General features: G+C 48.2%; 1 protein-coding gene across 4 annotated transcripts in view; it reads left to right on the forward strand.

Moving 5' to 3' along the window:
- Positions 1-23,095, forward strand: part of DEPTOR (DEP domain containing MTOR interacting protein) — a 164,591-nt gene that overhangs the window by 79,981 nt on the left and 61,515 nt on the right. The gene's annotated exons all lie outside the window — the stretch shown is intronic.

Consider the following 23,095-nt stretch of genomic DNA (forward strand, 5'->3'; position numbering starts at 1 on the left):
CGGCGCCCGCGGCCCGACGCGCCTTCCCTCTCCCGGCGCCCGCGGCCCGACGCGCCTTCCCTCTCCCGGCGCCCGCGGCCCGACGCGCCTTCCCTCTCCCGGCGCCCGCGGCCCGACGCCCCTTCCCTCTCCCGGCGCCCGCGGCCCGACGCGCCTTCCCTCTCCCGGCGCCCGCGGCCCGACGCGCCTTCCCTCTCCCGGCGCCCGCGGCCCGCCGCGCCTTCCCTGAGCCCGGCGCCCACGGCCTGACGCGCCTTCCCTGAGCCCGGCGCCCGCGGCCCGACGCGCCTTCCCTCTCCCGGCGCCCGCGGCCCGACGCCCCTTCCCTCTCCCGGCGCCCGCGGCCCGACGCGCCTTCCCTCTCCCGGCGCCCGCGGCCCGACGCGCCTTCCCTCTCCCGGCGCCCGCGGCCCGACGCGCCTTCCCTCTCCCGGCGCCCGCGGCCCGACGCGCCTTCCCTGAGCCCGGCGCCCACGGCCTGACGCGCCTTCCCTGAGCCCGGCGCCCGCGGCCCGACGCCCCTTCCCTGAGCCCGGCGCCCGCGGCCCGACGCGCCTTCCCTCTCCCGGCGCCCGCGGCCCGACGCGCCTTCCCTCTCCCGGCGCCCGCGGCCCGACCCAGACTCTCTTCCCTGAGCCCGGCGCCCTCTCCCGGCGCCCGCGGCCCGACGCGCCTTCCCTGAGCCCGGCGCCCGCGGCCCGACGCGCCTTCCCTGAGCCCGGCGCCCGCGGCCCGACGCGCCTTCCCTCTCCCGGCGCCCGCGGCCCGACGCGCCTTCCCTGAGCCCGGCGCCCGCGGCCCGACGCGCCTTCCCTGAGCCCGGCGCCCGCGGCCCGACGCGCCTTCCCTCTCCCGGCGCCCGCGGCCCGACGCGCCTTCCCTCTCCCGGCGCCCGCGGCCCGACGCGCCTTCCCGCTCCCGGCGCCCGCGGCCCGACGCCCCTTCCCTGAGCCCGGCGCCCGCGGCCCGACGCGCCTTCCCTCTCCCGGCGCCCACGGCCGACGCCCCTTCCCTCTCCCGGCGCCCGCGGCCCGACGCGCCTTCCCTGAGCCCGGCGCCCGCGGCCCGACGCGCCTTCCCTGAGCCCGGCGCCCGCGGCCCGACGCGCCTTCCCTCTCCCGGCGCCCGCGGCCCGACGCGCCTTCCCTCTCCCGGCGCCCGCGGCCCGACGCGCCTTCCCTCTCCCGGCGCCCGCGGCCGACGCGCCTTCCCTGAGCCCGGCGCCCGCGGCCCGACGCCCCTTCCCTGAGCCCGGCGCCCGCGGCCCGACGCGCCTTCCCTCTCCCGGCTCTCTGAGCCAGCTGTGCTTCCGCCTGGGCTCGGCCCAGCTCACCTCCAAGCTGGGGGTCAAGTTCACGTTTCATGCCTTCTCATTCTGGGACTCAGACCAAAGGAGCATCCACTCTCTGGCATATATTGTGGGTGGTGGTTGTTTTTTTTTCTTTTGGAATATATTGTTTTGATGGATGAGGCCCCAAGTGCGGGCAGGCAGGCAGATTCTTGCAGTGTCTCCAAAAATGTCTGCCTGGGTGAAATTGAAGTCGCAGCTTCACATCCGGCTGGCTACAGCTGGCCGTCCGGTCAAGTCTGGGTGGGAGGTAGAGGGCCCTCACACAGCTGGTCGCAGTGGAAGAATGAAGATTTGCTGAACCGTGGTTCAAGCTGCCATGCTGAAGAAGCATCCAGAAGGCCTTCATCAAATTTCCCCCCACCTTTTTTTAAGGGCTGAATCATAATAATGCAATAGATTAGTAGCATATTGTTGAAGAATCGTATTAGTTACCTATTGCAGTGTAAGGAGTTCCTCTAAAACGTAATGCTATAAAATAATAGTGTTTATTACCTGGTACAGTTTCGTGGGTGGGGAGTCTGGAGAGGCATAGCGGGTGGTTTGGCTTGGCGGTCTCTTATGAGGTTCGAGTCGAGACGTTGTCCCGGGTGACAGTCTTCATAAGCCCTGACAGTCCAGAGGGTCTCCTTCACAGCGCTCGCTTGGATGTGCACCAATTCATTGCTGGCTATTTGCAGGAAACTTCTGCCCATTGCTCTGTAGACTTCTTCATAAAGCTGCTTGGGAATCCTCATGACATGGCGACCAGGCTTCTTCCAAAGGCCGTGATCCAAGAGAATGTGAGCAGAAGCCACGGTGGCTTCAGCAGAGCCTTGGGGTCACACAGGGTCATTTCTGCACCTCTACTGGTTGGCTGCTCAGTCCCGTTCAGTATGAGAGAGGACGTGTGAGGGTGTGACTGCTGGAAGCGGGGATCACTGAGCCCCGTCAGTTCTCAGAGGCTGGCTCTCACGGGAACCCCAGCACCACCGGTTACCAGCTACTTATCTTCTCTCGTCTGTCAAGTGGGCGAGCTTGCATAGGGTGCTTGTGGGCGTAAACGAGGCAGACACACAGTGCTTGGTTCAGTGCTCTGCTCTTAGTAAGTGCTCGATCGATTCATTTCCTTTGTGAAATATTTTCACTGATTTGTTCATCTGTTTGGCTCTGTCGGGTCTTAGTCGCGGCCTGTGGGATCCTTCGCTGCGGTGCAGGGACTCTAGTTGTGGCTCCAGAGCACGAGGGCTTCATTGCTCTGCGGCTTGTGGGAGCTTGGTTCCCTTACCAGGGATCGAACCTGTGTCCCCAGCACTGCAAGGCAATCCTTCACCCCGGATCACCAGGGAAGTCCCTCAGTCAATTAATACACCAGCGATCGTAGGCTTAGAACAGTGAATAAACGGTGGGAACTAGATAAGCATTTCGGCCTAGGAGTCAGTAGGAAAGGAAATACCTGAATCATTCTTGCTATAAACTCCCCTCCCCACACTTCTACACAGGCCTAGAATTTCTGTCCCAGGTTAGGGAGAAAACAGTGAAATTATAGAGATGAAAGAAACTTTTGAAATTATTTGGAGCAGTGTTTTACAAACTTCAGATTGTAACCCTTTAGTGGGTTTAAAAGGGCTTCCCTGACAGCTCAGCTGGTAAAGAATCTGCCTGCAATGCAGGAGACCTGAGTTCGATCCCTGGGTTGGGAAGATCCCCTGGAGAAGGGAAAGGCTACCCATTCTATTATTGTGGCCTGAAGAGTTCCATGAACTGTATAGTTCATGGGGTCAAAAACAGTTGGACATGACTCAGTGACTTTCACTTCAGTGGGTTTAAATATTTAAAATATTTAAATTAAAATATTAAGGAAAATTTTAGCATAGGGAACTATATTTAATATCCTGTGATAAACCATAATGGAAAAGAATATGAAAAAGAATATATGTATAACTAAGTCACTTTACTGTATAGCAGAAATTAATAGAAAGTTGCAAATCAACCGTACTTGAATGAAATTTTTTTAAAAAGGAACCACTAAAGAAAAAAAAAATTTTTTTTTCAATAGACTAGATTGGACTGTCATAATACTGCTCAAGGTATGGTCCATGGATCCTCAGGGTCGCCTCGGAATGTGGCAGAAGTTCAGAATCTCTGGTCCTACCCAAGTCCCACTGAATCTGATCTACATCTTAGCATAACCTCACATGATTCAAATGCACTTTAAAAGTCTGAGAGGCAGTGGATTGGATTTCACTAGAATAATCTCAGAGTACATTTTATATAGTAATGTCAAGGATTGCTGTGCAAAATGTTTATCTCAGTTAGAAATACGCTGTATAAGCATTTGGCCATGGTCACGTGTGCCGTGATTGGTAACAGAAAAACTTACTGTGCGCTTGGTTCAGACACTTTGGAAACCACTGATCGGGAAGCATTGGTTCGAAAGGCACTCAAGCCACTCAGTGGTTTGGGGGTGCTTTCTCCTTTCTGATGTTGCCACAATCGCACTCACAACTGTTCACTGATGGTCTAATATGTCTACAACTGGGCTACTGATTGAGGTTTGAAAGGTGAATAGAATTGTAAAATGTCAGTGCAGTCCCTGGCCTTAAACAGTTTGTAGTCTTGTAGGGATTATAAAATGGATATAGAAGCAGTTAGCAATTGAAGATGTATGATATATTTTATTTGTTTATTTAATTTATATCGTGTGCCAGACATTTTTCTAATGATTTTGCACATTAATTTTTTGAAACCTCTTAAACGTTTGGAGGCAGATATATATATATTTTGGATGCAGATACATATTTTTTCCGTGTCAGCTGGCCTGTGGGATCTTAGTTCCCCTACCAGGGATTGAACACATGCCCCCTGAAAGTCTCTCAGTTGTGTCTGACTCTTTGTGACCCCACGGACTACACAGTTCATGGAATTCTCCAGGCCAGAATAGTAGAGTGGGCAGCCTTTCCCTTCTCCAGGGGATCTCCCCGCCGGGGAAGCCCTGCGGCAGATTTTCCATAGAGTTGGCCCAGAAGTTCTTTGGGTTTTCTCGTCACGTCATGTGGACAAACCCGAAGGAACATCTTGGCCAGCCCGGTAGTTGTTCTTGCTTGTGCTCAGCTGTGTCCACTTCTGTGCGACCCCGTGGACCGGGGCCCGCCGGGCTCCTCTGTCCGTGGGCTTCTCCAGGCAAGAGTACTGGGGTGGGTTGTCATTTCCTCCTCCAGGGGATCTTCCTGACCCAGGGATCAAACCCACATCTCCTGCATCTCCTGCATTGAGATTCTTTACCACTGAGCCGCCTGGGTATCTTATTATAGTAAGAGCAACTAACATGAGATCAACCCTCTTAACACATTTTTAAGTGAACAAATTAGTATCATTAACTGTAGGGCAGGTATTTTTATTATCGCCATTTAAACAGATAAGGAAGCCAGAGCATCAATAGGTTAAGTTATTTTTCTGAGGCCACTTAGGTAGTAACATCCAAGTGGGTATTACTGGTAGTATGCGTGAACTCAGAATTGATTGGAGTGACTGGGACTTTCCATTGGTGAAAATGCCGTTTGGGTTGGAGTTCGTACTGTCATTTTTGCTCCAGACAGAAAACTTGGTGATAGCAAGTTCTAGAGAAAACCGGCTTTTTATACTACCATTTGCTGACTGATGCTATACACCTCGACTTCAGAGAGAAGACAGAGGATGCCACAAATTGTTTCCAAATGATTTCCAAAGAGTAAGTAATTACACCTCAATTACAGTGTAATTCTGTAATGCTATAAACATAAATGCTGCAGTGTTGTGACATAAAGGATAAAACAGGGTGTTATTGATTTGCTTTCCATGGTTTTAGGAGGATTGAATATCTCTATATAGAGCAGTCAGAGTTTCCAAGGGAGTTCCCATTTCTCAGCCCAGCAATTCATTGCTAGATCACAGATTCTAACTTTGAATTGTGAAAATTTGGCAACCACATATGTGTATGTTAGAGTTAATGATAAATACCAGTGAGTGTTTTAAGCCAAGTTCTGAGTTGTTCAGCTAATAATTAGTTTCACTGGTTAAACGTTAAAGAAAGCCAACCTTTAGGCTTTGAGCAAAAGATTTCTGGATAAAAGTGGTTCCCTAGCTTAAAACCAGTAGGCGTAAAAATCAGGCCCACTTATGAAATCCTGACCAGCTTCATTTATGAATGGTGCTCTATAATCAAGACAGAATTTGTTAGCTGAGTAACTAGCTTGCATGAAAATGTATATGAATGTGTGTATATATAAATACTCCTACATGTTCACATGTATGTGATTATACACCTGTGTGGATGTTGGTTAGTATGTACATATTTATCTAGATTTTTCATTTATTGAGGTTTACCACGTACCAGGCACTAGACTAAACACTTTACAAATTTTAATGTATAAATGCATTGTGTATTTAATATTTACACGCTTCACATAGGTGACATATATTGTATATATAATCTCATTAAACCCTCACAGCAATTCTATGACATTGGTATTACTATTATTATTATAGTTTTACAGTGAAGAAATCTGGAATTCAAAGCTTTAAGATATTTTTCCAAGGTTGCATAGCTAACCAGTAGCTACTAGTCCTTGTGTCTTAGAAAGGCGTTTCCCTTGGTCCAGGATGTATGGATTGGGGGCAGGAGGAGAAGGGGACGACAGAGGATGAGATGGCTGGGTGGCATCGCTGACTCAATGAACATGGGTTTGAGTGAACTCCGGGAGTTGGTGAAGGACAGGGAGGCCTGGCGTGCTGCAGTCCATGGGGTCGCAATGAGTCGGACACGGCTGAGCGACTGAACAGCAACCTGGGTGTATGGAATTGGGCGTGGCTGGCTGTCTGTGGAATGGACATGGTCTTTGGAGAGGACAGACAGGATTTATATTCCAGCTCCTTCACTTGCTGTGTGACCTTGTCCACATCTCAGCTCTTCCATTCCTCAGGTTGTGAAGTTTATGAGACTGGGGTCACATTATGTACCTTTGAGAGTTTTGGTTGGTTGGTTGGTTGGGTTTTTGGTTTTGTTTTTTGAAATCCTAGGACTACCCACATGTACTAGAAAGACTCAATATACGACTGGACTTCCGGCTCAGATTTTTTATGGTGCAATGACGCAGAGAAGGATCAGCAAGGGGAGAAGAGGTCCTGGTTGTTGTCTGGGGACATCCAGGGGCAGCGTCCTCGGTTCTGCCTCCCAGGGAACTGACTCCTTCCTCCAGCAGGGACCTGCAGTAGCATGTGCAGAGCGTCTCTGCCCAGGGAAGCCCGCTTGAAACTCAGAGAGCAAGGTTTTTCTCAGTGGCTGCTCACAGGGGCGTGGACTTTGCCTGCCTGGGCAGCCGCCTGCCAGCCGTCCAGACTCTCAGCAGGGAAGCATGAGTTCTCCATCCGTCACACTGTTTGTGCAAACAGTCTAGTCAGGCTGGTACGGCAGAATGCGGGGCCCCAGGTAAGCAAAGTCGCCTTATCAGATGGTCACGTAGGGAACCTTCCAAAGTCAGGTTCCCAGAAGCCAGCCGCGGACCCGCCCCACAAGCAGGCTGTTCTGTCTCAGGGCTGCCACGGTAACTTTCCTGCACAGAGCTGCCGGGAGAGTTAAATGATGGTGGCTGAAAGCTTTTAGCAGAGTCTACCTGTTATGGCCCTCAAATGCAAGCTATTATGCTTGATCTGATCATTTCTGAATAACTGTTAAAATGTATGGAGTCCCTCCTATATGCCAGACACTGTTCCAATCACTGTCTTCATTTACTCATCTACCCCTTTAAATAATTCTATGAGTTTGTTATCATAATAATTCTCATTTTTAAAATGAGGTTAAGTAACTTGCTGAAGACAAGAGCTAGGAAAATGGTAGACTCACGATTCACATCAAAGCAATCTGGCTGTTAATCACTAAAGAAGATTGGGTGCTAATTATAAGATTCACTAGAGGAGGAAAAAAATTCTCAACTTTCATTGCATCAGCTCACAGAGGCTGTCAGATAATGCAGCTGTAATTGTTGTTAGCTCATAAAATAGTACATGATTCCCCTTCTGCACACAGTGACCAAGTGCCTTGAGATTTTTGTGTGACCTTTGCAAACACGATGAACACATTTCTTACTCCCATAAATATCTCCCTCAACTGCTTGAGCTGCTCTCCAGCTATCTTGTCCTTACATGGAGGATGGTAGACAGCAGAGAGTCACGTGGGTAAATTGCTCACAGCTGCAGCAGCTGACCCTGGATAATCAGGCTACCGAGACTGTGTCCAGGCGTATAATTTCCTCTTTTAAAGATTTAGTCAGAGCACTTTAACAATTTCAACACTTCATCAAGCCCCCTTTCTTTGTCTGAAAAATTTTATATAACATTGTACAATGCGCAAAGCAGTTTTCCATGTATTATATTTTTAATCCTCCCAGCTGCTCGAGGGTAGTTTTGGTGATCCTGTTCCCCAGTGGAAACAGTAACGGAGACGTTCTCCCTGGGAGCCATGAGGAAAGAACTTGGAGTTTTCTGCAAAGGAAGCTAGCTGCCAGATCCAGACAGGAATTAACCCCATCTTCTCAGTCATTAAGAACGCTGATGAGTTCAGCCCAGCCTAGGATATTCTAGCCAAAAGGAAAGATAGAGGGAGGGAAGGAAGCGTGAAAGACGGAAGAAAGGGGGGAAGGAAAAGGGTGCTGATGACTGAGGAGGCTGAAGACAAGACTGCAGCTTGCCCAAGGCCGTGTGATGTTACAGGAAAAAAACTCATTCTGACGCTTGCTTAAGTTGTAAGGACAGTTTTATTTAAGAGCATTGCAGCGGGGGGAGGGAGATGGCTCCCGTCCAAGGACAGCAAGAACAAGTGGGGATTTACAGCCTCGGAGCAGGGCAGGGGGATGAGCAGATGGAAAATTATGGGAGGCGCCAAGGGTCGAGGCCAGGGACGTGGACATCAAAGGTGGAGGATAAATTCAAGCAAATAATAGGAGTGATCAGGTATCACTGTTTGGGGGGATGGCAGGATTCTGTGCTGAGGCTGGGCTAGGTCGGTCACATGGCCCCCTCTTGATCCTGGGTGATCAGGGCCCTTTGACTGACAGACTCACCATGTAGGGGAGGGCATTCTTCCACAAAAAGGAAGAAAAATTGTTTTGGAAGTTCTGTAGCCGTAGGGATAGGAGCCCAGGTCGAGGGCCGGTTGAAAGGAGGGCGCAGAGGAGCGGGCTGGAGCCTGGATCCTTCGTCAGCGGCCCCGTCCTGCCTTTCCCCCCTGCGTCACGCCTCTCCTACCCACATCCTCTTCGCTTACGGTTTTGGTAACTCCTTGCCACCACCAGAGTGACGATTTTCCCATTACGGTTGGTACCCAGCATCTTCGTCTTTCTTTCCTCTTAGCTAGAATGAAGGAGCTCTGAGGACAGAGGATCAGTTTCCTTGTCTCCGTATCCCTGGGCACGGCTTGGCATTTCTGTATCAGCGACTCAGTAAGACGTGCATTGAGTGAATGAATGCAGTGGTGACCACTCTTTGAGGGTGTTCCACCGGGTGGAGTTCCTTGAATACTGTAGGCAGGCTCCATCGTCATTTGCTTCAGACACATGGCCAAGCTCGCGGATAATCAAACACCGGAAGGCCAGACCGCCTGGAGGAGCAGCAGAGCTGATCTTGGGGGCCTGGTTGCCGGGAGCCCCCGCAGCGGGGGCCGTGTTTTCTGCCTGTGCCCTTGCTCTCGCTGGAGGCTGCTTGTGGAGGACAGCTCTGACTGGCTGAGACCGGTCACGGGCCCACATCCGCACCCTGCGTGGGCAGGGCCCTCTGACGGCCGCACCAACTGGCGAGGGGACATTATTCCACCAAAAAACCAAAAGTTATTTTGGAAGTTCTGTTACCACTAGGAAGTGAGTGCTGGGCAGTTGGAAGCAACAGGCAGGCTGACTTTTACTGCTATTAGTTCATTTAATCCCCCCCAAATCAGTTCACTGGGTCTTATTACCCCTGTTGCTTTAGATGACAATACTGAGTCATTTGCAATGAGTATAATCATCTTTAACTCCTAAATATTAAACTCTGAATAGAAGAAACTAAAGATTGGGTAGAATATTTTCTCAATCTGCTTTCAATAATTAATACTTCATCACTACTTCAGTAATTAAAGCGTTATCTTTAACAGCAGCTGTTATTTACTAGTAAAACTTTTTCCTTTCTCAGTGTACAACTTCTGGGCCTTTTCCTGCTGTGTCCCCTCTGATAGGCGTGGCCCTGCTTTACTTTTCGTTACAGCCGAGTCTAGGGCAGCAGGCTGTTGCCACGCCCACATAAGGGGCAAGGCTCCTTGGTAAAGTCACAAGCCAGTCCTTTGGCACACAGTACAGTGTTGGTTTTGTTAAAGGACAACAGGTCTGTGGCTGCTCTGAGCCTTGACTTTTAGCAGGAATGACAGAAGCGAGAGATGCCTCGTCTCACGTAACCTTCCAGAAGAAGGGCGTTCCGCGCAGAACGGAGTCTTCTGTGGGCAGTGTCGTAACCGAACACGTTTCTCTCTTTCATTGACGTCTGTATAGCTTTTGTCGGGTGTCCACAAACTGATCCTCTACGTACAGACTGTGTTTGGCTCTGGTGCCTGGGCCCCTACTGACTCTTCTTAGCTCCTGACGCCTCGTGGGCCAGTGGCCGCTGCAAGTACGTGGGCCTCAGTTTCCCCAAACGCGATGTTTTTACGGTGGACACTCTCTCTGTGCAGGTGAAGTTGATGAAGGTGTGCAGTCTCCTGTTAAGGGCTCAGCCTGTGTGATCTCAGTCCTTTATATAATTTAAGGACTGAGCTGGGTTTCCATGGTCGTTTTTGGAGGGACGTGGAGGCTGGGGTACCAAGTTCATTAAAGGAGCAGCTTGGCGGGGCCTCCTTGGTGGAATGCATGGCTCAGACGGCTGATGCGGCTCTCTCTTTCCCGCTCCTGGGCGAGGGGCAGTGAGCGGTCAGTGCTGGTCACTGATGGACGTGAGCTTGGCCACAGCCCTTAGGGAGGCCGGGGGTGAAGCAGAAGGTCGAGGTTCTCACCGAGGAGCAGACCACCTGTGCTCTCTGGCCCGTCACAGAGGCCTTGCGTGCTCTGACCCTGTCTCAGGCTCCAGGAAGCTCCCGTCTCAGCGAGAAGCTGGAGAGTAAAGTCAGGCATGTCGCGGGGGACCCAGGCTCTCCCTGACATTCCCCTGAGAGTCCCTGCAGACGCTTCTCTTTGCCACACGGCGGCATCTCGTGGTTCTTCTCTCAGAAGTCTCCCACCTGCCGCGTAAGGCTCTAGATTCTCAGCTGCTCGCTTTGATTCAGTTTTTCTTAGCTGATACACCCTCTCAGACTGCGTCTGGGTCGTCTTGTGTTCTGGGCTGCAGTTCTTTGGAAATGCTCCTCCTTTCTGTCTGCCTCCTCCTTCTCTCCTCTTCCACCAGGAATGGAAGAACAAGCTCCAGTCTGTTGATGCCATGCAGTGATTACTAGGTGTAAAGCGGACAGTATATTAAACTACAGTGAAGTGTCAACTCGCGCTGGTCAGAACGGCCATCACCAAAGGTCCACAAACAATAAATGCTGGAGAGGGTGTGGAGAAAAGGGGCCTCCGGCACTGCTGGGGCAGATGTGAGTTGGTGCAGCCACTGTGGAGAGCAATGTGCGGTTCCTGAAAAGCTAAAGCTGGCAGCTCCTCGGTGGCCGAGAGGTTAGGACGCTGTGCTTCCACTGCTGTGGCCCAGGTTCAGTCCCACGAGGTGCGGAGAGCTGCCCAAAAAGGAAAAAGTTGGCCTGTGATCCAGTGATCCCACTCCTGAGCAAAAATCCAGAGAAGATGAAAACTCTCACTTGAAGAGATACAAGTTTGCAGATGTTCATAGCAGCAGTATTTATAATAGCCAAGAGATGGAAGCAACCTAAATGCCTATTAACAGATGTGTAGATAAAGACAATGTGGTATATGTATAGTGGAATGTTACTCAGCCATAGAAAGATTGACATATTGCTACTTAGAGGAGGATGGATAGACCCAGAGATTATCATACTAGGTGAAATAAGTCAAAGACCAATATTATGTGACATCACTTATATGTATAATCCAAAAAATAGTACAAATGAAATTATTTACAAAACAGAAACAGAGTCACAGATATAGAGAACAGGCTTGTGGTTACCAAAAGCAGAAGAGGTGGGGGAGGGTGGAAGATAAATTGGGAGTACAGGATTAATAGATGCCCAGCACTGTAGGTAAAATGGAGCAGGAAATGGCAGCCCATCAGAGTATTCAGTAGATGCCCAGCACTGTAGGTAAAATGGAGCCGGAAATGGCAGCCCACTCCAGTACTCTTACCTGGGAAATCCCGAGAGCAGGGGCCTGGGCCCATGCGAAGAGTCAGACCTGACTAGTGACTGGGCATGCATGCATGCATGCATATGTAAAATAGATGAACTATTAAAGTTATCTGTGTAGCACAGGAAACCATGTTCACTATCTTAATAATAACCTATAATGGAAACAAATCTGAAAAAAATATGTATCACTGAATCACTTTGCTATATACCTGAAACTAACACAATATTATAAATCAGCTATATAATTCAATTAAAAAGAAAAACTGGCCATATGTAAACTCTGATCATTGTGACTGGGAGAGTGTTAAATTAAAATTTAAGAAGGATTACACACACACATCCTTATTACAGTTGGGAAAATATGTTTATTAATATCCATAACCAATGTTAGTCTAATTTAGAGAATGATTTTTTGTAAAAATGTTTGTATGTTGTTTTAACATTGACATAACATTTTGAAGTCTTTAGCATCCTGTCTAGCTTTGTCCTGAAAGTTCCCCTTCACTTTCTTTCTTCTCTGTCCCAGGAACAGCCTTTCACACGAGGAGCCCACCCCCTCCTCTGTCCTCCGCCCGAGGGAGCGCTGCCCATCGGGGTCCCTAGTCTCCCCGTTTTACTGGAGCCACTGCCTCAGCTGGCGCCCGCGTTTCAGTCCGACCAGAAACCACCAACGCCAGCAGGCCCGGGAGCGGGGCTGAGTGAGTTGGTTTTGGCTGTTGGCAAAACCACTCCTGTCACTTGAAGCCCTTTTCCATGGTTGCTGAGCACATAGCCTCAAGCAGGGATTCCTATCAAGTGGAAACAAAATGTACTTCCTCATCCAAAGGAATAAAACAGTACTGGGGCAGGTAGTGTGAGGGGTCAAAGAACCTCAGCAGACAGCAATAACAACTCTGGACCGCGTGACTGTCAGGAGCTCAGGATAGGAGTTATCTTCTAGGACAGTGGTTCTCCACGTGCTACACCTAAGGGATGAGCTCCTTTGCTGGTTAGCTGATCTGCGCCTGTGGGATGCCAGCCTCTAGACTAGATTGCCACAAATGCAGTCCATGTTTGTGTGATTTGAACTTTTCAAATCACCCCAGCAAAAAAACTAGAAACAGGTAAAATTACCCTTAGTAATATATCTTAACACACGATCTCCAGAAGTTCTTTCAAAATACAATCAGTATGAAAAACAGCAGTCAGCTGTCTTACCTTCTTTTTTTAAATACTTGATCTTTAAGATCCAGGGTGTATGTTACGTGTACAGCTCATCTCAGTTCAGATTCGCTGCACTTCAAGTGCTTGTCAGCTCTGGAGAACACAGATCTGAACCCCCCCTTTTTTTTTTTAAATAATTTTCTTTGTTTCTTTCTGGCTGTGTGGGTCTCTGAAGCTTCATGGGCTTTCCTCTGGCTGGGGTCAGCAGAAGCTTTGGTGCTGCGCTTAGTCACGTCTCCTCCTGCAGAGAGCAAGCTCCGGGTCACTTGGGCTCAGGAGTTGCGTCTCCCAGGCTTTAGCGCTGAGCCTGTCACTCGGCCGTGTCCCGGTCTTTGTGACCCATGGACTGTAGCCCACCAGGCTCCTCTGTCTATGGGACCCTCCAGGCAAGAGTACGGAGCGGGTAGCCCTGACCTCCTCCAGGGGGTCTTCCTGACCCAGGTCTCCCGCCCTGCAGGTGGGTTCTTTCCCGTCTGAGTCACCGGAGGAGCCCCTGGCTTTAGAGCCTAGGCTTAACAGTTGTGCAGGGGCTTACTTTTCGGCACATGAAGTCTTCCCAGGTCGTTCAAACCTGTGTCTCCTGCACTGGCAGGCAATTCTTGACCACTGACCTACCAGGGAAGCCCTAGACCTTTCTGAATCCAGCACAGGGGTTGGTGGTGTCTTGGTGAGAGTGTATTTCATTTTTCAGCTCCTCAGCTCAGAGAACTTCGTTCCTCAGTGGTTGAAATGCCTGAGAATTTGTGTTGAGGACGCACCTCGGTGTCTCTCCTTTGCCGTGCCAGTTTGGACACCCTAATAAATCGGGGCGCCAACCACGCGGGTTTCTGGAACGGAAACCACAGTTCTCTATTTAGCACAGTGGTTTCATGGTCGTGTTTTCTTTCTCCTCTGATTTTTTAATATTTCCTTTGATTAAATATTTCCACAGGTCAGAGATTGTTGGCTGTAGTCATCTGGACTGAGTCTGATCTCAGTAGTTCTCTTTAGGCTCAGAACAGGCTTATCCAGGATACGATCCGAAACTCAGGAGCATTGTCTTAAATTCTCGGTCTTTTGTTGTGTTCTTTGGGTTTTTGTTGACAACAGAACAATGTTATCTATTCATGCATGGGCATCATTTGCAATCCTGTCTTCAAGAGCGCTATGGCTTCCCATATGCGTATTAATTGCACTTGCTTTGGATTAAAGAAGTTACTGTGACTTCTCTTCCACAGATGGAAACAGTGAGACCCAGGACTGTCCATAAGCAGCCGTGTCACCAGGGAATCAGCCGAGCAGGAAGGCGTATCTTCTCCCTCTCAGACGTGCTGTCTAATCGCCCTTGGCTCCTGAGTCCAGCACAGTTTGTTATAAGGCATGGGCTGTAGATAAACAGAAAGTGTTGGTTTTTTAAGCCTTTGATTTCAGTCTCCAGAATAACAGAACTGTGTTTTACTACCTATAGGAGAAAGCATAGCAATGCCTGCTTGAACAGAACCGGGCAGGGCGGGGAGCGGAGGGAGGGCTTCCTTTTTGTTTAGGGAGAGTCACCTTTCCCGGAGATTTCTACCTGCATCACCAGGGCCGGATCTCTGTCACATGGCCTCTTTTCCTGGAAGGCAATCAGTGGGTCCTCTGCTGTGGCCGGCACTCACGCCCTGTGCAAATAATGGAGGGGAAGAGAGGGAGATTGGATTTGGACAGGCAGCCAGCCGTGTCAGCCGCAAGGACAAATGTCTTTTTCATTAAGTAACTAAGTGACCTTCCCTCTGAAACATGGGCTTGCAAAGAACAGCGTGCCTCCTGCATCCACACAGGGAGGTCCTGGGAGCTCTAAGTTAGATTTGAAGCAGGTGGGCGTCCTGATGTTAAGGCTGTTTTACCAGTGTACCATGTTTATGCTAACGTCGAGGGGTACTGGGGGAAACGTGGAGGAGAACTGTCTGTACTAGCATTACAGCCTTTTCTGTATAAAACTAGAGTCATTCTAGTACATAAAGTTTACTGGTTAAAAAGAAGTACGTGAAGTTATTCCTATATTTTCTATCTTCCTTATTTTTAAGAAAAAGTGAGTACAAATATAAATAATATAGAAAATATATGAATAGGATGGTAAATTTCTAATTTAAAAATGAAATAGATATGAAACAAGCAACAGATATTCCTGGGAACTATCGCACATGGAACCATAGTCAACATCTTGTAATAACCTGTAATGGAAAAAGTCTGAAAAATAATACATGTGTATATGTATAACTGGATCACCTTGTTGTGTGCCTGAAATGCTGTAAGTCGACTGTCCTTCAGTAAAATGTATATATTAAGGAAAAAAAGAAAATGTATGGAGACAGGTTTTTTGTGGGTTTTTTTAGCTACTAAATCTCACCACTGACACCCTCCTTTGCTGAACATCTGTTTCCTCCTCCTTCAAGGGTCCTAGTCTCTCCAGTCTCAAAAGGAACACCTCATAAATTATACAGTAAAGCACCCAGAGGTTACACGGTAGCCTTCCCTGGCATGGTGAGGCGACATCATCTGGGAATGGTTGTGGTGGGCTTTCGCACGCAGTGGTTCCGGGGTGGCATTTGTTGTAATGCCTCCAGCATCGCACTGGATGTCCTTGTCCGTGGTGTTGGCCATGCTGAATTTACTTGGTGTGGGTAGGATGCCTCCTGTTCCCCCAGACCGCTCAGAGTTCCTTCCAGACACACACAGAGGTGAAGTCTGAAAGGGATCACACCTGGGAAAGGTGTCCTTGGGACCCTGACCCCGGGGGGCCCTCACGGGGAAGCGTGCATGTGGCCGACTGCACGCCTCTGGGGACCGAGACGCTGACGAGCCGTTTCCCTACGCTGTTTCACTGCTCCCGCAGCTCGTCTTTATGGATGAGCAAAACTGAAGCTCAGGGAAGTTAAGTCACTCAGTACAGAGTGAAGCCAGCGTTCAACCCGGGGCCATCTGTAGGAAGAAGCGTGTTTACCGGGCCCCCGCTTGGCCCTTTTGATAAGCAGTTGCAAGGTGATCAGCGTTTTACCCTGGCGAAGCATTTTGTAGGAAACATGTTCGGCCAAACTTTCCTCTGTTACCTGGCGACAGAAGTGAGGAGGGCAAGCAGGCTGTGTTTCTGGGTTTGTGAGCCCGTCTCACACTCAGCTGGCATTGTGATGGGATGGGGGACCGACTAGAGAGGGGAATAATGGACGGGGTCCTTAGACTTGGTGTTTGTTTCTCGGATCTTCTGGTTAATGACTGTGGGACCTTGGGCAGGTTGACCTCGTGTAATCTCATCTGTAAACTATGAGTAATGGTGATAGCTCTCTCTGCTGCTTTGAGAACTGAATGATAGTCATGCCATGTGCTTAGCACAAGGCCTGGCATGGCAGGTCACTTTATAAATGTTGGCTGATGGTTACTCTTATCATCGATATATCCTCATCATCAGATGCCTTGATGGGCAGAGATTAATAGGTTTAATGGCCTCATCCATTGCTGGTCTTAAACAATATCTTATATGTACTCTATGATGAGTATATACTTTAAAAAATAAATAAACACTAAAGGCCCTTGGATTTATGTCAGTAATTCCAAAAGATCTGGAATAGACTTGCAGATATCTTTCTTTGAATTTTGTATGTGAAGTGTTCCATTTGCCAAAGTAAATTGGTCTTCAGACCTCTCTGCACTTGTGATATGAATTAGTCTTTGAAAAACAACCTCATCTTTGAAAAACATGTGCTTTGTTCTGAATTTTATTACTAGCAGTGCAAGGTTCTGGTCTTTGGAAGGTACCCAGCTATTATTTAAAGGTGCACAGAGAAGAACGAAATGTAACTTGACCTTCCATCTGCTGACTACCTTTGCTTGTCTGGCAGTCAGAGCGGCAGCAGAAACCTGCACGATCTCAGCGTGATGCTTTCATCTGCTCCTTCCCTGCTGTCTTACTAAAGATGCCTCGGTCCTTGCTTCCTCTTTTCCATCTCCTGTCCTCCCTTCAGCAATTAAACGAGTGTAACTGGGTTCTAACTCGGTGTATGTGAAGTGTTTTGTTTTAGCAATGTCAGTTCATAGAACGTTATGCCCTAAAATCGATTTCCTGCTTTCATATCCTCTTCTAAACGTTGTCAGGACTCAGGAAGTAATTATTTTAGTTCTCTGATGCACTGTTGTTACTGCCTTCTGAAGAGTTCTGTATCCCAGGCACCTAGCCGTCCCTGTGTGGCGTGAAACACTTGAACACAATTGCTCAACCTTCTTGAATCAAGGACTGGGCTGCTTGGAAAAGCAGAGCTTCCAACTCCTGCGTCCCTTTAGGAGGCTTGCGGTGGGTGGTTACGGCTTGAAGTGCAGTCTAGAGTTTCTTTAATGAATAGATTTCATCTTCTGTTGTCATTAATGCTCAACTCATATTTTCCAGCAGACACATGATTTAAACAGCATAATATTCCTATTTGTTAGTCTTGACAGTGTTTTGTTTTTTTTTAATGTGCAGCATACTGAGTGACGTGACATGCTTGGCCTCTGTAGGACTGTGACCCAGCAGGAGCAGATCCGTCCCAGGACTTGGGAGACAACTGAAAGCTTTTGTTGGAAGGGAAGATGCAGCGTCTTCGTAGGCAGAATTGATTTGCCTTCTAGAAACTCTAAGTCTAGGGACTAGATCTACCACATCTTACTCCTTGGGGTTTGTCGGTACTCTTAAACAATGCCTGTGAATGCTAAGTGGTCCTTCCAGAAGGAAGTACAGGGTTCAGCAGGCTCGGAAAAAGAAAGCAGGAGGAATGGAGCCAGTGCTAAGGTGGCGTGACATCCCTGATGCCCAGAAAGACCTCCAGCCACGACTGGGTACCTGTGAGGTGGCAGGCCACGCCCGCCTCTGCCGCTGTGGGATGCCCTTAAAAGTGGTTTTATTTCTTTACCTTTGTCGGTGCTGGGTCTTCGTTCTGTGTGGTCTGTTCTCTGGTTCTGCTGGGTGGGCTTTTCATGGGCTCTGGGGTGCGTGGGCTTCGGTGGTTGCACTTCCTGGGCTCGAAAGCACAGGCTCAGTAGTTGGGGCACAGGGGCTTAGTCGCCCCGAGGCGTGTGGGATCTCCCCAGACCAGGGATCAAACCCGTGTCTCCTGCACTGGCAGGCGGATTCTTTACCGCTGACCACCAGGGAAGCCCCGGCGTGTCCTGATGGTAAGGATGTTGATCACAGCTTGTGAGGGGCTTCTGTCTGGAAGGTGACCTTGGGGACCTTTTCGTTGGACACTGCTTGCACTTACAGTCCTGGCCCCTCAGCCTCATCCTTTGCTGGCCTTTGTTCTCTGCCATTATAGTAGTCAGCATCCTTACTCCCCTGTCTGTGTGAGCACCCCACACCACTGTGGGCTGTAATACAAGGCCTGTGGGATCCTACTTTCCCCACGAGGCATTGAACCTGTGCGTCCTGCCGTGGGAGTGTGGGACCCTAACCACTGGTGGTGCTGCTTCAGTTGCTGAGTCCTGTCCGACTCTTGAAACCCTGTGGACTGTAGCCCGCCAGGCTCCTCTGTCCATGGGATTTCCCAGGCAAGAACGCTGGAGTGGGTTGCCATTTCCTTCTGCAGGGGATCTTCTGGATCCAGGGATCGAACCCAGGTCTCCTGCACTGCAGGCAGATTCTTTATCAACTGAGCGACAAGGGAAGCCTTATTCCTGGACCACCAGGCAACTCCCAAGCCTTCTTGACTCTTCTGAATTCTAAAACTTGTGAAAATTCCTGATGAGTTGCTATCTAGGGTGCAGTTGATATCCCCACGTTCTTTCCCCTCTCCCCTCCTTAACCCCACCTTCTTACTTTCTTACCACACTGCTGGGTTCAGTGTGAATTGCTGTTTCGTGATGCCTGTTGTGTTATGTCATCTGTCAGCAGATATTTCAAGGCTGGGTGAAAGTAGGTGATCTTCCTCCCTCCAACTAGATAAGTAACCTAAAACGTCTTTTATATTCAACAGAACTTATGGGGCTTAAGATGAGAAGTTTTTAGATTCATCCTTAGAATATATGTGTGAGTGGAAGAGAGGCCAATTCTCCTTCCTTCAGATAATCAGCTTTAAAATTTTCCTTCCTTTGATAAAATCATCGTAATAATTTATAATGGGGAAAATGTAGCTATATCATCCTCCATAAGAATGTCTCTGAACTATGTCGCTTTATCCGTTTGGTAGATGTACTGCGTGATACCCCCTCCTGCTTTCTGAAAGTGGAAGCATACAGTGAGCAGGGGTCTGTTTTCTTTTCCCAAATGTCAGCGTTGTGAGTTCAGTGCTGCTGACGCCCGCGCTTCCCGAGGACAGGACTCTCTTGTGCTTACGTTGCTGCAGCTTTCTGCCTGTTTCTCCTTTTCCTCCTGTTTTATGTCTCACTTGAAGCTAAGCCAAGTCAGGCCCCTGGAGAATTCGACCAGTGCAAAAGGGAATGCTTGGACAGGCCCAGAAAGCATGCATAGGATGAATTAGAAATCGTTGGTTTTCAATTATCGCTGGGATGAAAGCATGACCAGCACATAGGCTCTGCGTGTACGCTGTGAACCTCATCTCTTACCTCGTCCTGATTAGATGTTAATCTCCAGGAGCAATTCAGTCAGCTAGTCCTCAGTTACTAGACATTAATTTTAGTTCCAAATTTGTGTAGTTGCAAACAGTGGTGATGTGTACATCTTAAGAAATATGTGTTCTCAAGGAGCAAAGGAGAAAATTATTACATTATATGTGTACAACATTTAGCATAATGAAAAGGTGTGGTGTGGATTGGAGATTGGAGATTAGGATTGGAGAAATGAAAAATTGGAGTGACCTCAAGATTAGACATACCAATCACTGTTCTCCTTGGTTTTCTTTCCTTGTCTTTAATATCTTTTTCCTAGACCTTAGGAGTTTTCTTTTTTGTTGTTGTTTTTTGTGTTTAACAAAGAGCAATTTGCATATGTAGCAAGTGAATTTTGCATTTTATATGGAGATTGTCCTGTTAAAGTATAGAAAAGAATCAATTCATTCCTCTCTCTGGAATATAAACTATATGTCATTTAGCCATTTTTATTTCTTGAGACTTTACATATGTAATTTGTGTGTGTATGCGGTCAGTCACTCAGTCGTGTCTGACTCTTTCTGACCCCCTGTTCTGAGAGGAGGATTTTGACTCCGTCTGTGCTAACCACACAGCTGAAGGAGGAACGCGTGGAGAACTTGGTTTCACAGCGTGTGGCTGCTCCCGAGGCCCTGAAAACCAAATCAGTCCTTGAAAATGGAAGTGGGGCCTTGAATGCAGTGTCGCATAAAATTGAGTTCCCGTAAGTTAATGACGATATAGCATCAGCAAATGATGGTCACAGTGGAAACAACAATGGGCTGAGTCGCTTCAGTCGCGTCCAGCTCTTTGCCGGACTATGGACTGTGGCCTTGCGGGCTCCTCCGTCCATGGGATTCTCGAGGCAAGAACACTGGAGTGGGCTGCCACGCCCTTCTCCAGGGGACCTTCCTGACCCAGGGATCAAACCAGCATCTCTTATGTCTCCTGCATCGGCAGGCGGGTTCTTTACCACTAGTGGTTGTAAAATAACAAATGTACAATTCATTGAGTTCTTTCAATCTTGGCATTATGTTTAACATGGATAGTCCACTATCTTATACAGTCCTGGTTTGCCCTGATTTGGTCATGTTTAAGCACGTAGATTATTGGAGTCACAGTGTGATGACAAAGGGCTATTTAAACTTACTCCTTGTATCTTATCTTAGGGGATATGTTTACCATTTTAGATATAGGTGGTATAGAACTTGGGAGGTAGAGAATGGGAGTGAATTAATCCTTGGCTCAGTAGGTAAAGCCTGCAGATAACTTCAAATTTCCATTTCAATTAAAAATGTTTTTAAAGTATTTTTATCTGTCATGGAATTGGTTTAGGTTTAGAATGCTGTTCTGGATTTATTTATACCAAAGCCAGTGTTCCTGTCATTCACTGTGCAAAGACAAAACAGTAGGTGTTAATAAAGGTATATACAGTACTATGTGTTTTCAGGTTATAATTTAAGATACTGTTGCCAAAGTCACCTTGAGGATTTTAAAAATCACAGTAAACTCAGAAAAGGTTGCAAGAAAAAAATAAGTTATCTATAAAATTAGTATTATAGTATAACTGTGTTATAGTATTGTTGAATGTAGTGATAAGTTTATATAAAAACTTAACTATCATGGGAGCCACTATTTATAGATACCAAATCAAAATGTAATTGACTTATCTTTTGGTGTAGGATGTATTTATAATCTCCTGAATACAAGAATGTATTGTTTACTGAGAGCATGCAGCACCATCTCTGAATTAGATGTGTTTGCCTTCGTGGCCAACATCATTCATTTACCTGAAGTGAATAGTTTTTTGTTGTTATTGTGTAGTTGCTAAATCATGTCTGACTCTTTGACTCTTTATGATCCCATGGACTGCAGCACACCAGGCTCCTCTGTCCTCCACTGTTTCCTGGAGTTTGCTCAAATTCACGTCCATTGAGTCGGTGATGCATCTAAACATCTCATCCTCTGCCACCCTCTTCTCAAATTGTCTTCAATCTTTCCCAGCTTCAGGGTCTTTTCCAATGAGTCAGATCTTCCCATCAGCTGGCCAAAGTATTGGAGCTTCAGCTTCAGCATCAGTCCTTCCAATGAATATTCAGGACTGATTTCCTTTAGGATGGACTGGTTTGATCTCCTTGCTGTCCAAGGGACTCATAAGAGTCTTCTCCAACACCACAGTTCAACCATCAATTCTTCTGCGCTCAGCCTTCTTTATAGTCCAACTCTCAGATCTGTACATGACTATAGGAAATTATTTGGCAACAAAAAGGAGTGAGGTTAAAAAAAAAAAGGAGGGAAGTGCCAGTACACGGCGTTACATGGATAAACCTTGTAAATATTATGCCAAGTGGAAGAAGCGAGTCACAGTGGACCATAGCTTATGTGACTATAATCGTACGAAATGCTGAAGACAGGCACCGCTGTGGGGACGGCATGTTGATGAGTGCTTGCCTGTGAATGAGGGTTACGGGCAGATTGAAGGTGACAGCTCAGGAGCTGGGGTTTTTGGGGGTGATGGGGATATTTTAAAATTGATTGTGATGCTGGGATGCACACCTCTGTGAGCACATTCTAGAGTCGAATAGATAAAGAACCGTGCACATTAAGTGGGTGAATTATCTTGTATGTAAATTACGTTTCAGTGATGCTGTTACAGAACACATGTAGAATCTCTAAAATAAAACCAGATTTTGACCTGTCTTGCTGAAATTAAAAGGAAGAAAAAAAATCCTCTCAATTTTTTTCTTTTTTTCAAAACTGCAGGAGTTTTGACTGCCTTTAATTATGAAGCAGTCGGAGAGAAATTTCTGTTAGAGTAGAAATAACAGTTTAGTTGAAAAGAACAGAGAGAAAAACTGGATTAAAACCCCACATTTCAACCTCAGGTAAGCAGAACAGAATGCCTGCCCCACATTTTAAACCTCAGATAAGCGGAGCAGGACGAGCGCATTCTGAAGCTGACCCCACGCGCGGGGAGCAGCGTCCAGCGGCCCTTTGGGCGTCAGCGCCCTGCAGCGCCTGGTCCTGGCGGGGGCTGCGCTGCCTTGCCTGCTGGGTTTACGGCGTGAAGACCCTGTTCCTGGTCTCCCAGCCCACTGGAAAAGCGCGTTGTTGCTGTTTGTTTCTTAAAAACTGACTGTGTTTGTTCGTGACTTTTGTCTCTGCTGGGCCTTCGCTGCTGTGCCGGCTCCTCTCCGGTGGCCCTACATGGATTCTCGTGGCTGCTTCTCTTGCGGAGCGCGGGCGGGGGGCCTTGAGGGCCTCTGTGGCCGCGGGCCCTGTGGCCGTGGGGTGCGGGCTTAGTCGCGCTGAGGCGTGTGGGGTCTCCCTGGACCAGGGATGGAGCCCGTGTCTCCTGCACTGGCACTGAGACACTCGGGAAGCCCTGATTATTTCTTTTATTCACAGACGCACACTTCACTTACAAGAAAATGCACATGTCTTAAACGTGTAGTTTGATTTCACCTGGGAAGCCCCCTGATAATATATATATGTATATATATGTTCCTGATAATATATATGTGTGTATATAGATATTCATGTAAAAATAAGATGCAGAACATCCTCATCGCCCCAGAAAGTCTCCTCCTGCTCTTTCCCAGTCAGTCCCTCACCCCTCCCCCTTTCTAATTTCTATCATTATATGTGAA

The sequence above is a fragment of the Cervus elaphus genome, chromosome 21 (assembly GCF_910594005.1).
Source record: "Cervus elaphus chromosome 21, mCerEla1.1, whole genome shotgun sequence".
Lineage (NCBI taxonomy): Eukaryota > Metazoa > Chordata > Mammalia > Artiodactyla > Cervidae > Cervus > Cervus elaphus.